The 17,223-nt window shown below is 54.1% G+C and overlaps 1 protein-coding gene across 10 annotated transcripts in view; it reads left to right on the top strand.

Annotated features, from left to right (window-relative positions):
• The window catches only part of Lingo1 (leucine rich repeat and Ig domain containing 1), a 176,557-nt gene that overhangs the window by 137,774 nt on the left and 21,560 nt on the right, over positions 1–17,223 (top strand). For 9 of the 10 annotated variants that reach the window (XM_060374374.1, XM_021633558.2, XM_060374354.1 and 6 more), the window contains one exon: positions 4,192–4,424. The exons of the other annotated variant lie outside the window; for it this stretch is intronic. The gene's annotated coding sequence lies outside the window, so the exon portion shown is untranslated. The remainder of the gene's footprint in view (positions 1–4,191; positions 4,425–17,223) is intronic. 10 annotated transcript variants of the gene reach the window in all.

Here is a 17,223-nt window from a genome sequence, read left to right as displayed (position 1 = left end):
TTTTAGTCGAGAGGAGGGATAACTGGAGGCAGAGGCATGGGACTCTGAGCAGGGCCTAGGCCGGGAGACAACGGGCTTTTGCTTTACAGTGCTCCTGGTCTCAGACTTGCTGTGTGACCTTGTACATGGACCTATACACTGTGAGGTCCATTCATGTGTTCCCGTAGGTGCTGGCCCACCGCCTTTGGGGTTCTCTGGCTCTGACATGTATAGAAATGTCCACTAGAAGGGTTAGAAACAAGAGAGATATAAGCAAGAGCTCACACAGAAAGCTTACGGTTCAGAGCCTCCAGAGAGAAGGGGCGCAAGGGGAGCAGACTGGTCAGTCTTCACTCCTCCTCAGCCTGGCCTACCGTTCTGCCACACCCGCCCGAGAAAGAAGATGGCCCAGGGCTAGCTGATGACCCCCCAGGCTGCTTTGGGGTCCGGTGAGGAGGAGGGGGGAAGGACCCAGGACTGGAACACTTCTTCTGCTCTGCTTCTTGGTACCAAAGGTCCCAGCAAAGGATGAAGGCTGGGTGCCAAGCCTAGAAGACCGCTCCTTAGCTACCAGCCCTGCAGGCCCCAACCCTGGCACTAGCTTCCACTACATCAGTCAGGGAAATGCCAGCTGGCCTGGAAAAGCAGGGTTGCCTAGAAGGCAGGCTGGCAGCCACTGCCCCGTGGGCATGGGAGGTTTGCGTCTAGGGAGGAGCGGTGCCCTCAGAAGGGGTGGTGCCCTAGGGCAGCTCAGCTAAGGCCTGAGCTGCTCCCTCATTCAGAGGTCGGGGCTCTAGCACCTTCACCACTGCTTGGTGGGGAGGGCCACCATTACGGCATTGTGGCACCATTACCAGGAACAAGAAAAATAGTATGGCTCTACTTCTGTTCCCCATGTTCTTCCGTACCTCCTGGGAAACTCCCAAGTCCAGGGCTTATATCAGAGAGCAAAGGCAGAGGGATGGGAGGCAGGTGAGGCCCACCTTGGGAAACACCAGCTCATTGCTGCCCGCAGAGAGCTCCTGAGTGTCATGCTGGACCCTGCATGGGCTGCCAAAGGGCGGCTCAAGAATCCAACATGCCCTCTCCTGGCAGCCCCAGCTAGACCAAGGGCTGGCTGAGTCAATGCGCCCTGCTCGAATCTCGCCATATGGGCGCTGGGCGGCTGCAGGGGGCGGAGCTGGAGTTGCCATGAGAACCCGCACGTTGGCATTTCCTCTTTTGGGAGGCTGAACTGTGTTCTGCAGGCAGTGTAGGCTTCTGAATCCCATTTCTCTGTGTTTTTAGGAAGGGAAAAAGGGCAGGGGAAGGGGGTGGAGGAAGGCGAGGAGGGAGAGCGGCAGAGTCAGGCTGACAGCTCCGAGGGAGCAGCTGGCTGTCTGGGGCTGGTGAGGACAGATCAAGGGCCACTCTTCCCCTGAGCTCAGCCCAGGGCCAAATCAGGGTCTAGGATCTCTTCTGATCACTAGTTCTGACCTTGAGTAGATTTTTTCCTTAAATCACATGGCCTTGCCCCATTCCTGACATCTCCATCGATTCTCTGGACCCTTTCTGAGGTCTGTACTCTCTCATTTCTGTCCTCAGTTGCTCAGAGCTGCGGAAAGCGACATAGCGAGCATCTAAAATTAGAACGTGCAGGCTCCACTGTTCAAACTCTATCCCTGCAATGGGCTAATAGCACCAAGCTGGGGGCTTTCTGTGGGTCTGGGAGAGGCCCAGGCAAGGTCATTCTGTGGCTTCAGCAACAGGTGAATTAGAGATATGGGCCAGTCCTGGAAGGAATGTCCACCTGAGCAGGGCTGTGGTATGGGGCCTGGTGTGACCAAGCCCCGGGGAGTAACTACCCTGGCAGGTAGTGAGAAAGAACCAGTTCTGACCCATCCCACTCCTCCAGGCATGAGGCAGGTCATGCCACACTGCTGCCCTGTCTTTCTAGGGGCCAGGGAGGAGCCCATAAGATGAAAGGGTGCCCAGGGGCTCCAAAGGAGGGACATCTGGCTTTCTTCCCATGAGTCTGTGGGGTACAGAGGTGGGGCTGTGGACTCTGCCTCCAGGAACAGCAGAGTCCTACATGTGCCAAAACCTCACTTATTTCCTGAAATGACCAGGGAGAATGGCAGTATTTGAGGACCGAGACTCAGAAAAGATTTATCCAGGTCACCCTACTAGAGGGAGCTGCATTTTCAGGGTGTCCAACCTCTGACCTCTGACCTTCAGGCCTCACCATCTTGCATTTCTAAGCAGACCACTGTGAAGACTGCAGGGCACAATAGTCAGCAAGAAGCAGAAGAGGAGATGCAGACAGTGATTTCAGGCCCTGTCCTCACTGCCTAGGAACACTGACCACATCTGGCCAGGCTGCGGTAGCCACTACAGCCTGGCAAGGACACTGCCCTGGCACCACATGCATTGGAACTGAGTCCTGTCTTGATGGCTTACCCCCTCTGGCTCCCACAGCACGCTGTGGGACTTTTCCCAGCCTCTGTGTCTTCATCTGTAAAAGGGGGACCACGGTGGCATGGTACCCGTCAAACTCAATAACCGAACTCCTGAGAGTACAAAACAACACAGGCGCCTTTCTCTGCCAGTTACACAGACTAGTCTCCTCGTCACTCAAGACCCCAGGCTGATGGCTAGCCACCATTTCAACATGTACCTCCACAGTTGCCATGGCAGCGGGAAGAAGCATGGCCAGTTTTTCTTGTGACTCATGTAACTTCCACTAAAGTTTCATTGTTCAAAGCATGTCACAAGCCACATGTAACTCTGAAGGGGACAAGGAAGTACAATCCTTAGCCACAAGCTTGAAGAATGAAAAAAATCACCTAGAGAATTGGTAAACATCCCTTCACGATGGCCTCAGGCACCTGCCACACAGGGATGCTGTGAGCCTTGAGTGAACTAAAGGGAACACACAGAATGTAACTAATGAAAGTGAGCTCCTCTCCCCTGGGCCCCCGACTCTAAGGGGACCCACCTCCCTTCCCATTCCTGGCCATGTCTCTCAGATAAATTACGAGCACTGACAATCCCTACCACAGAGATAAAGACCTTTAGCTTTGGAACGAAGACAGATGGCAACTTCCCCAGAGCATGGCATGACGGCAGCTGGGGCAGGAAGAACAGACAGGTGCCTTACTCTGCTGAGTCCCTTTTCTAGCCCAGAACCTCTTGTAGCAAATGAAAAAGCAGCAGAGCCTGGTAATACCTTAACTCTATTAAGGACTTCATAAGACCCAGATCAAATTACATCTCCTGCAATCGAACAGTAAATTCGATTCTATTCAACCAATGTTCCATTCAACACTGCGAGGGCCTAGGGGGTCTGGGTATCCCACTTGGCTGGGGACCTGCCTCTTGATTCACAGAAAGATGCCACTCTCCCCGGCATGGGTGTGCCCTAGAGTTTAAGACCACTGAGTAAGTCCTGGTGTGTAGGGGACAGTGGGAGGGACACTGACGAGACCTGAGTCTACAGCCATAGGGCTGTGACCTTCTCTGGGTTTCAGTCTCTCCCAATTCAGAGATGGGCCTAGTCCCACATCCCTACCTCTGACCTTGGTGTTCTGAAGGCACTTCTCCTCAAACTGAGGAGACTGCAGTGGGAGTGAGGGCCTTACCCTCTTCCCTGCCTTTGACCTTTTCCCACTAGCCAGGCCCTATGTGCTAGACACTGCTCTGCCTTGCAGGAGCTCAGTCATGGAGGGACAGAAGGCTGAGCATCTGTGCCAGATGAGTGACAGACATCACCTAGAGGATATATTGACATGGGGGAAATGATTTACTTGTTCTACACACACACACATACACACACCACTGCCACCGCCACCACCACGTGCCTTCTCCAGCTGCAGCCACGGGCAAGAAGAGATGGTAGGTTTGTTTGAAAAGACAGAATAGCTGTCAGCCACTGTCTCATGGTGCAGTTCTGGGAGCCCGGAGATGCTTCTGGGTCCCCAGGGGCTCCGGAAAGGGACCTAATGAATCGCTCTCAGCAGCAGGAGTAGCACTAATTCCTTCTGGCACTTTTCGTTGATGAAGCGCTTTGTGCCTGCCTTCCTGTTTGATCCCCGCAGTGGCCCTGTGAGGGATGCTTCTGTCCCATTATTCAGTCCTTAATTCAGAGAAAGCAAAAGATTTGCCTGAAGTCAATGAGTCACAGCCTGCCCTCATGCTGGTTGACTCCTTGGTCTATTTGTGCCTGCCTTTCAGGAGTCACGTGAGCCTCCCTCTGGGATCTGGCATGAAGGAGAAATGGATTCTGGATTTTCCACTCTGGATTTCCCTGACTTCTCCGGAGTTTAAGAAGCATCCCGAGGCCTCTCTTGCTCAACCTCAGCCCAGAATCCCTGAGGATCAATTCAGAAACCCAACGACTTCAAGGCCTAAAAGCATCGAGCCCCTTTCCCTGGACACAGACTGGACAGAAGTAGCCAGTTCCGCAGGTAAAGGGGTCAACAGGGCACTGGCCTGACGGGGACCACTGTCTTAGGGGAATTCTGCTGACCGAGTGCCCAGAAGCTCATGTGCGCTTGCTCACCTTTTGAAACTGTTTGCGTAGCGTGATTTCAAGAACCTGGTGAGAGAGGGCCCGTGCATCAATGCTCTTGCTTGTTAGTGCCAACCATGACTGAGAGAAGTCCGGGGTCAAGATGGCCCCAGTACCAACCACAACTTCATACACATTTGAGGTTTTGTTATTTGACCTCTAGAAGGAGCCAGGGCCATGTTTTCTAGATCTGATTTGTCCATAGTTCTGGGTACGGCCCAGGCCACGCAACGCTCAGACTCCATTAGCCTCCCAGCAACACTAGCACCTGCCATTTTTAGCTCAGTTGGGCTTCATTAGCTTGTTTAGCTCTTTCAATACCAGCCTGCAAATTAGTGGAGGGAAGGTGTTGACTGCCTCCTAGCTTCCCATGCAGCTTCCTGAACGCTGTTCATTCAGTCTCTGTCATTCACTCACTTACTCAGAACACACTGATTGAGTGTCATGCTCTGGAATGCATGGGGTGCCGGAGGCAGAACTTGCAATTTCATTTTCATAAACAGAAAGCTCACTCTTTCTCCAGTTTGCTCCCTAAACATGGCCTCTGTGGGGAGGAGAGATAGCTCTATAGATGAAGTTCTCACCATGCAAGTGTGAGGGAGAGAGTCCAGCTCCTCAGAACCACGAGAAGGCCATAATCCCTGCCCACAATTGCCAGAGCATGCTGGCTAGCTGGACAAATGGGCAGAGAGCAATCGAGGAAGACTCCTGACATCAGCCTCAGGCCTCCATATGCACACATACGTATGTGCACTTACACGAGCAGAAAAAACCCAGCTTGTTTCCGGGCATGAGTGTGCATGTGTTGGCGGCTCTACCACAGCTGTCTTCCCAGTGAAGGTTTTCTTTCTCTGTGCATCTCGCTGTCTGATCCTGACCTGTGGAGGCCACCGTTGAGGCTAAGTGCACCCTAGATCCAGTCCAGGAAACACTGTCTCAGCAGAGGCTCAGGGGTGGCCGCTGACAGCCGCCAGCACCAAGCCTGCACACTCCAGCCTAGCCACCTCTCCCCTGCCCCATCCTCTGTGCTCTCTACACAAGGCCTCTCTCCTCCCCTGTGACAGCCCTTCACACTGCCTTTACGCACCCCCACCCTGAGACTTCCACATCTGGCCTCTCCACCGTACAACCCCTGTATGTCCTTTCCCCACCCTTCAAAGGACTTCCAGGATAGGAGGAAACTGGAATTCAGGATGAGGGTTCTGCCAGGATTGGACCCAGACCTGGTCTCTGGACTCCAGTGGGCTGACTCACCACTCAGCGCAGACAACACCTGCAGGGTCCAGGTTGCCCCCTGCTGGATGCCCAGAGTTGCCATGGCGACCCTCTGCCAGTCTTCCCAGCATGGACACAATCAAAAAATAACAGCAAGGACTCTTTTATTCTGTGTCCTGCCTGGGAGCCATTTAAGCCTCCCTATTCCTTTTGACACATAATAATTTTTTCTTTCTGCTCTTAAGATTATCTTGAAATGCCCCCCTCACTTTTAGGCTCCATGGCATAGTCTCCAAGAGCCTTTGATCTTAAACACACATACACACACACGGGTGCACATGCTGTGCACTTGTTTACACACCACACTGGAGACAGCAAATTGGCCTCCCGGTGCTTCACCAGCAGAGCGACAGGGAAGGCATGGCCCCTTCTCTTCATCTGCACGCCACTTTTCAGTTTGTAAACCCCCGCCCCGGCGTAATATAGTTCCATATGGGTACCTTCGCCTCTATAGTTTCTAATGAGAAGCCAGGGTCGCCTAGTGGCTGAGCAAGGCTGGAGCTAAGCCTTTCATCCCCTCCTGTTCTGTCCTCCCATCGCTTCCTGCATGAGCCATGACAGAGTGGGGGAACGCGTACCTCTCTCTTACCCCTCCCCAGTTCTCCCCTTGCCCCACCATGAACACTGTTAGGAGCTGGTAAGCTCAGAGGGCCCCACAAAGCCCTTACTGCCCTCCTGGTTGCCTTGGTTTCTGATCTCTCCACTGGAGCCTTCCCCCAACCCATGCTCTTGGCATCAGCTGGCGGAGCGCTTAAACTGTCTGTCCCCAGCTTCCTCTGTCCCCGCCCCACTCTGGGTCCTTCAGCTATTCTTCCTGGCTATGCCATCAACTTTGTCCTCTCCAAGCCTACTCTCCAGACATGTCTTCAGCAGACTCCTCTGCCCTACCGAGAATAGCGCCACATAGCCTGTTTGTTTTGGATTCATGAGCCATTTCATAGGCCACAGGTTGACCAAAAGCATTCCCACTGTGTGGTTAAAACACTTACACACTGGGCATCCAAGGAGGATGCTGAGTCTTCGGAAAATTCAGACTTCTGTCCTTGAAGTCCCATGTCTGCTCCAGGTGACGGGAATTCTTCAGATGTATCTTGAAGGCACTTCCCTGGCATTCATGCGTGTATGCGTGCGTGCGTGCGTGCGTGCGTGCGTGCGATTTTTGTTTTCTTCTGGTCCAGGAGTGATCTCAGAGCCTTGCCCATGCTAGACAAGTTCTCTATCATTGAGCCACACTCTCACTTTGGACTTGGGCTGTGCAGAGTCTACCACACGGCTGCTGAGACACCCCAGTCAATAAAGTGCTCGCAAGGACCTGAGGCCCATCAATCTAGCACGGAAGTACGTATCCACATCCCCAAAGAAGGAGAGACAGAGACAGGTAGATCCCTGGGTTCCACTGACAGGCCAGCCTAGTCCACACAGGGACCCATGAAAAGCCCTGTCCAAAAGTGCACGGCGGACAATGCCTAAGGAGCAACACCCGAGGCTGACCTCTGACTGCCACGTGCACACACATGCACACACTTAACACAGATACAAAGACCTACAATGATGGGTGCAGAGGGGAGAGCCTGCAGAAGCTGTGCAGGGTTCTGGGGACATTAGTAGTGACCTGAGTCCTAGGTTGGGCCTCTTTTGTCCTCCTCAGAGCCTCTGTTTAGCAGGGGAATTGGAAACACACTAGGAGTCCAGGGGAGTGGGGTCCTGCCTTAGGCCTCCAGTCCTGCAGAATTAGGCAGGGACAGTGACCCTTGGGAAGGTCACTCATGGCGCATCTTCACTTTGTGTGGCCCCCGAGACTCAGTGCACTGTGGTTCCTCTTCTCACAGGAAGGTCACTGAAACCAAAGAGGGTGACCAATGGCCGAGGTAGGCTTGGCCTCCTGTGCACGCCCACCCTCTGGCCATAGGAGTCAGGATTGGGTCAGTCAGTCCATCAATCTGTGTGGGAATGTGGCCCAGCCCCAGGGTAGGACTGTGGAAAACTATGGGGTCAAGCCTCACTTACGAGCAGGGGACAGCTTTCAGAATAGCCACGTGCACATCTGGGCCTTGTTTTCCTCTCTGCCCGGTGTCACCAACCAGGCGTCTGACTTGGAGCCATCGCATGTTCACATGAGCCGATGTGCCTGGCACACAGTCAGCTCTCCTTAGACGCTGGCTTTTGTGTGAATGTAAACTCAGTGGCTGCTGTGTCTAGGTGAGCTTGGGGCTCAGCCTCCCCATCTGTAAAGTGGGACTGATGATGCTCTGAGATACCCAACACCAAACCCCTTCCCCAGAGCAGAACCCCAGGAGAAGGAGGCAAGGAAATAACTATCTTCCCGTCTGTCTGTCAATCTGTCTGCAGCGGTGGCATCAGTTTTCATAGAGGAGGGGAATCTGCAAAGTAGTCAAAAAAATATTTCCTCTGTGACTCCAGCAGCCCAGCTGTTCTCTTTCAGGAAAAGTGCTGAGGGCTGAAAATACAGGAACAATGATAGAGAGACGGGAAAGTGGGGAAGGGGCGGAAAGAGAAAGGGGAAGGGCAGGGGGCAGGGCAGCATGGAGTGCAAGGTTTTGCCGGGGCCTTTCTGCCATTTGCCCAGACGCCGCTGGGGCCCACCAGCCACCCGTGTGCCTGCCCTGTGGAGCCCGGGTTCAAAGGTCACACTACTGAAAGAAGACACATGTCCCCAGTCGCACTGTCCCTATGTTTGTGAGCCACCCTACCCCACCCGGAGGGGGCTCTTGGCTCCTGTGGCGTCTCAGCGTGGAGTTAGAGAGGTGTCCTGTGTTGGCGAGGGAGGGCCTGTGGTGAATATTCAGCCTCTAGAGCCACTCGGGTCCCTCCACGGGCCTCGTTCAGACACAGCTTTTCCATCCTTCCCTTTGTACCTGCTCCTCTTCTTCGGACGCCCACGCTCTTGTCTGCAGGCTGGGTCCTGTTCTTCCCAGATACCTCCCTGCAGGACTGCCTCTCCTCCTTGTAGCTCTGGCCACTCTCTGCCTCCTGTCAGATCCTCGTGTAAGCAGGTTTACCCCTGCTCTGGCCCATGCTTCCACAAACACACCTGTGTGTGTGCCCTGAGCTCTGAATCCTGGTGCCATCTGGCTGGTCTGGCACAGACAAGCCCTGGATGGAGAGCTTGGGGGTTGGTGTTCTCAGCTGCCCATTCTTAACCCGCCCATCTTTGGACAGCGTGGCCAACAGGAAGACTGGCCTCCCAACTCCACGTCAGTAAACAGGTGGTTAGCCCACACGGCGCTGGATCCTGCCTTCTCAGAACATGAGCAGCCATGAGTACATGTCACACCTCTGTGGCCTTGAGTGACACCCCTGCCTCCCCTGGCCTCTGTTTTCTAATCTGTGTGGCAAGGGGTGCCAGCACAGGATTCCTGGGGCAGTAGAAAGTATGAAGTGAGTTACTGCCCTGGCTCTAGCACCTGAGGGCACAGAAGAAAGGCCTAGCAGTGCCCCTGGGCTCACAGGGTCTGTCTGCCCTCTGGCCACATGTAGAAGAGCCCACCCTTCCCCCGCCATCTGCTGACCCTGGTGGACAGAGCAGCCTCTGGAGCTGAGTGAAGGGGGTTGCTCCTATGCTGACCTTCACTGGGGAGATGTCTGGGCTTGCTGAGGGTGACATGTACTCCCAGGACAGTGGGCTGCGCTGACTATCCCTGGAATCAGTTCCGCCCAGTTATGGCCACCCCCTGCTGTCCACAGAGCTGTGACCTGTATTAAGAAGAGAGAGGAGCTAAAGCCTCCAGCTTCATTCTAAGCCACAGCTAGCTCCCTCAACCCTTTTTTCCTTCCCCCTGCCCCCCCCCATTTAGCTCTATTGGTTGCCATGACAGCAGAATACTGGGAAGTGGGACTCCTTGGAGGGACAGCAGCAGAGTGAGACCGTGTGTGCTAGTCCTGAGGTGCACATATGTGCCCAGGTGGGTGTCCCCTTACATGCCACGGTGAGGTGGGGCGGGAGCTTTGTGTGTGGGTGAGGTCTCTTCTGGGCCACATGCCTGGCTCACCCATGTTTCATGGACACACAACTGGAGCCCAAGCAGGGAGGATCAGAGCCTCGGTCACTCACTACTTTACTGACAGGGCTGGGAAGGTAACAGGCCCTGCTGTTGAGTGCCTGTCCCCTTGCTCCCTGGGCAGGCTCATGCAGGTGTCTCCTGGGTCACCTCGCCATGGGAGGCAGGCAGGATAGGCAGATGGGGAAACTGAGGTCTTCCTGTGTACCTGCTTATTCGAGCTGGGGCTGTTTTGGGGCCTCCTGGGGCCCCAGGGAGCAGCATGTCTGAAGGGTCATTTGGGATGTCACCCCTGGCTTCCTCAACTCCCTGTCCCAGGCAAAATGCTCAATGCCCACCACAAGAGGAGCTTAGCAGTAAGGTCCCCTGCTCACATGTTCAGCCCAGAGCTACCCCATGCCTTAAGAAAAGCCTTTGAATCCCTGTAAAGTAGGTCTGGAGCCAGATCTCCAGGAAGACTGGTGAGATACAGGAGATGCAGAGAAGGAAGGTTCACAGTGGAGGGGCTTCCGAGGCAGCAGCCGCTTGTCTGGGACCAGGAGGCATGGAGAAGGGGGGACCCATACAGGAGCCCCAGATATGTTTGTCTGCTCTCTGTGCTTCAGACATGGGCTGGCATTTATCTCCAGCTATGAGGCACACACAGACAACCCCTTCTACCTCCAACTCATCGCTGTGAAAAATACCACAGGCAAACTGATGTGCAAAGAGTTGGTCACTGGTGGGATGGGTAGCTGTGAGGTTTACCTTCTGCTTGGATGACTCTCCGGAGAGTGAGTGTGAACCAGAGTGAGTGCGAACCGTCAGCCCACCACGCCCATCCCATTGTATGCTGGGGCCTTCTTGACACCAGCTTCCTGGTTGCAAGCTGGCAGCCAGGGCTCCTCACTCCAAACCCCTTCAGCCCCCTCAGTTGTCTGAGGCAGCCTCCCTGCCCTGCTCTGGTAGAAAGAGAGAGGCTCCTGGACAAGCCTGTTCTTAGACTGTGCACACGGGAGGAAGGGTGTCTGATGTGTGGGGCGGGGGGTGGGGTGTGACGCAGTCTGAGTCACCGGGACTTCCTGAGGGCACACCAGGCCTGTCTCCCCACTTGCCTGCTGAGCCACCACAACGGGTGCAGGTATTTCTGGCTGCTTTCACACCTCAGCAGGTGGTGTGAACACACTGCCTCGCTGTGCACACCATGTTTAAATTTGAGACTACAGGGAGCCTTCCTGAGGTCTGAAACCTCGGGCTGCCACCTGATCTGTTCCATGTGCTCAGGAAGAGGATCCAGCCCCAGAGCCTCTGTCCAAACTCAAACTTCCATGACAGTTGCCAGGGTCAGGGCTGCTATGGGTCCTGGTTTCACCAAAGCAAGTCACCTTCTTTCTCTTAGTGTAGCGGATAGCTGCCCAGCCTCTGTGGGGCAACATCTTAGTTTCAAAGTGACCAGTAAGAGCCTAGCTAGGAGCCTGGCACAATGGCGCATGCCTTTAATCCCAGCAGAGGCGGGCAGATCTCTGAGTTTGAGGCTAGCCTGGTCTACAGAGTGAGTTCTAGTACAACCCGGGGTGGCTACACAGAAAAACCCTGTCCCAAGCAAACCACAAATAGATAAACAAACAAATAAAAAGTCTGGCTAGGGCTCAGCCTGTCTCTGTGCTCAAGCCTGCTCTGGGGCCCATTTTCCATCATCTCATGACTGGACCTGTAGGATGGTGCTTTTCTGCCCAGAAATGCCAAGTTCATTTTTCAGTGACAGAAATGCCACATGTGGAGGGGGCAGGGGCAGAGAGAGGAAGATGCTCAGGTCTGCCCCTGGGACCCCTGGAATCGGGGCATCCTCCCTCACCCCCCTGTCCTCATACAGGCACACCCTGCATAGGAGATCAGGACCTTTTGCGCGTGGCTGATGGGCAAAAGAACAGGAAGAGATGTAGAGAGGTCTGCAGTTGACCTACCCTGGTTCTAATGACAGACACCACATTTCACCCTGACACATGGCACACAGATCCACAACACAGCACAGGTATATCCCCAAAATATCTCCAGACTAGACACCCACAGAGCCTCACACTGGCCCTCTGCTCACAATAGCTCATCCTCCTGACGGTGAGGTGTGCTGGCCCTGCTGAAATGGTCAGAACGGTCAGAATCGGCTGTCTCGCTGAAGCATCCTGACCTGCTAGAGCAAGTGCTGAGATCCACCAAGGCAAGCAAGGGAAGGACAATCTGGGTGCTTTGCCAGAAAAAAACATGTTCTAGAAGTTTCACACAGTCGTCATACCCACCACTGGCTTGTCGACAAATAGACTACATCCCATGATAGAAGGGGCTGAGGTGGGACGAGGAAGCCCACCAAAAAACAGTGCTGGCACTCTAGAGACAGTCCTCTGGCTTGCTGCTTCCGAGCCAGAGCCGTGACTTCTGGGGTACGTACCTGAATTGGGGGTGGGGGTTCCCACACACTGCTGTAGCTGGATGGAGAGCACATCTGAGATGAGTAGATAAGGGGTGTGGGGATAGATCTGTGCAGCCACACCAGATCCCATGGACACTAAAGACCTTCCCCCGTCACCTAATTCATGTGGCCTCTGCCCCCAGGATGTGACCTGACACCACATATATTCCAGCTTCTTCCTTCATCACCATCAAGGTCTTGCCTAGATGAACATGGGAGAGGGCCTGGAGGCTGCTTCAGGCTACCTCTGCCTCAGCTTGCTCCAGAGATCTGGGTCTTCTCTTACCTGTGGCCATCCCTGGGCCCTCCTATCCAAGGACTTAGGGCCACCTGCTTCCCACCCAGAGGTCTGGTCTGCCTTCTGTCCTCTTGCGGCTGCTCTACCATATCTCTGTGCCCTTGGGAATTAGACTGATAGTTCCTGTCCCTCATAAATGGCCTGTGGTCCCAGACTAAAGATGCCCCTCTTAGGGTATGTCCCTAAAGTCTAGAGTGGGCCGCAGCTTGAGGATACCTCTATCTGTTCTCTGACTATGCCATTATGGCTAATCCTACTGACTCCAACCACCCCAACTCATTGGGCATGGGCTACAAAGCCAGCCGGGAAGGGAGCTCCAAGTTTTTGCTTTGTTTTGCTCCTGGCCAAGGCTAAGCTTGAGGTCCAGCTGTCAGGGGGAGAATCAGGAGGCCCAGGCTCCAGATACTTTAGTGCTATGTGGCTTTGGACACCCACAGGGCCTCTGTGTGGCTCTGTAAAGCAGATAGATATTGAGGGCAGACTGAATCTGCAGAAGATAACACAAAAGAGGAACCCCCTCCCCCAGGAGAAGAGGCCAGCCTGAGGCTTATTCAGTGAGCTCAAGCTTTTAGGATTTCCTTCTTCCCTCCAGAAGAAGGAAACTACTTAAGGGCTATGCCCTTTGGAGGTATCAGGACTGGGTAAGGGCTGCCAGCCGGAGAGGTGGGCTGGGCTTGCACCTTATTTGCTGGTGGCTACCTAGGGATTTGGAAGCCTCCCCTGACAGAGCTGAGCAGACCATGGGCACCTATCAGACTCCCGAGAGCCAGTTCTGGCAGCTCTGCTCCAGAGCCCTACCTCCCTTGAGGTAGGGCATCCTCTCTACTCCTTGGGATGTGATGCCTGTGGATAGTGGAGCTTGGGTGGGCCAGCTGCTGGCAGCCCAGCGCCTTCCCCCACCTCCACTGTGCCTCTCCGGCTGCTGTCCTGGACTCGGGCCTTAATGGAGCGTAAACAGCCTGGCAGAGGGAAGCCTCATTAGGTCTGATCTAATTAGGAGGCTTGTGCAGTGGAGGTAGTTTGGGGGGGGGGGACGACACCCATTCCTGAAGCTTGCTTTGCACCAGGAATGTCATATATGTACGCTTCTAGGAACCTCCTTCTAGCCTACCAAAGTAGGCCATCCCCGGCAGCTGGAATGGAAGGGGCAGGTGGCTTGCCAGGGTGACACAGCCAACAGTGGCTTCCTTAGGAAGTGCACCCCGAAGGCCTCTTGTGTTCCCAAACCTTTAAGGCAAGCCCCATTTGCCTAGACCACAGTTTGGCTAGTTCTGTGAGTCTGTCCTCAGACCTCCTCTCTCCTTCCAGCACTGCCAGATGCCATAGTAGGTCAGATGGTGGAAGGCCGGATGTGGGGCAGACTGGACTCTCTCTCTCTCTTTCTCTCTACCTGTGATCAGGATAGGGGAGCTGATACTGTGCCAAGGGGCCCGCCGCCCCTTCGTTAGTCTTAGCTAACAAGCTGTTTATGGGTACGACATGACACCTGCTTTCTTCTTTATAAGTTCAATAATTTATAGGCATATTAGCAGCCCGGCGGCTGCCCTGGGCCCCAGCCAGACGGGACGGGGCGATGCAGCCGGGTGCCTCTGCCGATATTTACTCTCTCCCACCATCAATTATTAAGGAGTCCTCCTTCGGTTTTGCACATAATTACACGCGCCGTTATGGTTTGAACTCCCCTGCTCTAAATCCCTCTGGAGCAGGGCCCAGCCTGCCCCACAGGGCTGCCGTAGCCCAGGGACCCAGCTGCAGTCTGAGAGAGGTGACCATAGCTCAGCTTCACACCCTCTGGAGTGGCCTTAGCCAAGCAGTGGCCTTCCGCATCCTGGGGTGGGGTCTTTGCACCCTTGCTGTCTGTGTGAAGCACCTCCCCATCTCTGTACACACACCTGTCTCCTCCTTCTCACTCTTTTGGTTCAGTACAGCCATGACTACCTCCTGGATGTCTGTCCTGATCCCCCAGTGCCTGCTCTGTGTATGCAAACAGCCTGCATCACACTGGGTTGAATCTTGTTTGCTAGCTCTGGAGGCACAGGGCAATGTTTGTTGAGTGATAAATGAATGAGTGGATGGATAAAAGGTTTGTTAGGTGGTTGAGTGCGTTGTCACTAGTGAGCCCACTGAAGCACCTGCCTCTCCATCCCAGGCCAGGAAGTCTGTCCCAGCTGGTCGCCTCCCTCCCAAATCCCCTACACTCTCCTCCTTTAGACTGTGATAGCCCCATGAGCAGCAAAGCCTGGGTCCTCATCTGTACCCATCACAAGAGGGCAGGGCAGAGTGGAATGAGAGCATGTCCCTCCAATCTCATGTCTGCTGTTTGGGTTGGAGAAGTTGCTCACCCTTTCTGATGCTGTTTCCCCATTGGCTAAGTGGGGCTGATAATAGAGTCCCAGTATGGATGTGGTTGAGGCTTACATGAGGACCTATCATGTCACAGATTTTCAGTCATAGTCCTTAACCTCCACCTTTATCTGTGTGTGAACAGAGCCCATGTAAACTTGAGCTGTCTTGAATCAGAAGGCCTTGTCCCTACCTTCTTTTGTCCACTCTTCCCTGGTTTTTGCCCCACCCTCACCCCCACCCCCACAAGTCTGGTGGCTGGCACTAGACTTGCCTTCTGAGGGCCTCACCCATACCACAGACTGATTAAACAAGACGTTGCCACATCTCAGCCTATGCTATCTAGGAAGAGGAGGAAACTCCCCCATGACCAAAAACTGGGTAGAGGCCGTGACTTTCCCATGTTAACGGCAGGGTGAAGACCAAGCGCCAAATGCCCACTAGGTTCGAAACCCGGGGTTATCTGCCTGGGACCACACACTGCAGTCTCCATAAGAACAAATAATAGGATGGCCCCTAGGATGCCCCCCCCCATGGGGTTGTTGAAAAATCAAATGAGTTGCTAAATGGGCAATTAACACAGTAGGAGCTGTGTTCTGCTCGTGGTGGGGGCGGGTACTCAGAGCTCAAGGTGGGGTAGGCCTGCCTCCCTCCCCTCCCAGAGAAGGGAAAGTCTCCGGAGTTGTGGTCATTCTCCTGTGTGTTTACTTTTCCTACACGTGTCATAGGGTATGCTTTTGAACTTGACGTGGTGCTGTGGCCTTGCTTTCATCTTCGCTTTGCTCCTCCAAGCCGCCTTATAGGACTGCCTGTGCCGACTTGTGTGATTCTTGTGTCTGTCTGCACTATCGCTTGGCATTCCATTGTGTGATCACACTGCACTCTGGCCATCGTCCTGCCATTGAGAGGTACATCCAATGCTTCTGACCCTTGCTGTTACGAAAACCTTGTGGGGGACCTTTCTGTCCTGGCCCTCTGGTTTCTCTGTGATGTGTGCTCAGTGCGGAGCAGCTGAGTAACAGACTGCATCTTCTGAGCCTTATCAGGGAGCAGTCAAGCTGCTGTGTAGCCCCTCACCCCACCGTCAGGAGGGGCTGTGCCTGCATTACTCCCATGCCCGAGCCATGGTGGGAGCGAGGAGTGGTTGCGGGCGGAGCATGCACCAGTTAGTGTTGCTTTCTAACAAATCATCTATGCATGCTGTGCCTTAGAAGAAATAAATATGACCTCAGAGATCGCTCAGGGAGGATATCCAAGTGAGGAAGAGCTGGTATCTCTGACTCAGGCTCTCTTGGGGCTCCAGTCAAGGTATCCAGAGAGCTGTGGTCTTCCCAGGACTCTACTCAGGGGAATGCTGTTTTCATGTTCACTCCATGCTCTTAGGCCTTGTGGGTGCTGACTAGAGATTTAAGTTCCTTCCCAAGTGCGCTTCTCGTCAGAGCTGCTAGTGGCATGGCAGCTGATTCCCTTAGAATAAACAGGTGACCATGGACAGAGAACACCCAAGATAAAAGCTGCATCTTCAGATAGATAGATAGATAGATAGATAGATAGATAGATTTACCTTTTTTTCCCTCCCAATTTAACCTTTTTATCCCTGGTAGAACTTCTCTGGCTCCTCCCATTCCAGGGTAACACAAGGTTAGGGGCACTGGGTCTTTTCTTGAGGGCTTTGGAATGGGCAAGACACTCATTCACTGGCTTCAGACAAAGTTCTTTTCAGGCCCCATGGATGCCGTATCCAAGTCAGGCAGCCTCCCACCCCTGCCGGGATTTCTGCTGAGGCCTCTGAGAGCCTTCTGACCTCCCCTCCATCTTAGTTCCATGCCCTCCTCTCCATCCCCAGAGGACTGCTGACTCTTCTGCTTCTAAACACTGGCATGTAACTCTCCCTGGAGCCTTTCCAGCTATGACACCACACCCCCAGCCCTGAGTGAACAGGTTTCAAGAGGACTCTGTGGCCAGAAGGGGCCCTAAGCCTAGCCACGGGGCTATTTCCAAGCCAGGACTTTTCATCCAGCTCCCTCAGGTCCCCAATTCCTCGTCTGCTTCACAGCTGCACCATCTCAGGAGCCTGACCTATGGATTAACTGCCATGTCCCAATCCTCTTCACTCCAGCCTGAATCTCTAGGACTTCATTATGTCGGTTGCACTGGCATAGAGGGCTGTAGAGCATGGGGAGGGGGGACCCTCTGCTGTGGCTCCCAGGGGTACAAAGCTCTGAGCTTTCTAGGAGCCTAGAATTTCCCTCTGAGAAACCCAGGGGCCTTATCAGAGTGTCCCCTTTGTCCAGGCAGGGCTGAAGAGAACTGAGAC

This window comes from Meriones unguiculatus, chromosome 1 (genome assembly GCF_030254825.1).
Source record: "Meriones unguiculatus strain TT.TT164.6M chromosome 1, Bangor_MerUng_6.1, whole genome shotgun sequence".
NCBI classification, from domain to species: domain Eukaryota; kingdom Metazoa; phylum Chordata; class Mammalia; order Rodentia; family Muridae; genus Meriones; species Meriones unguiculatus.
The sequence above is the reverse complement of the archived record's forward strand: the minus strand, read 5'-3'. Positions and strand labels throughout refer to the sequence as shown.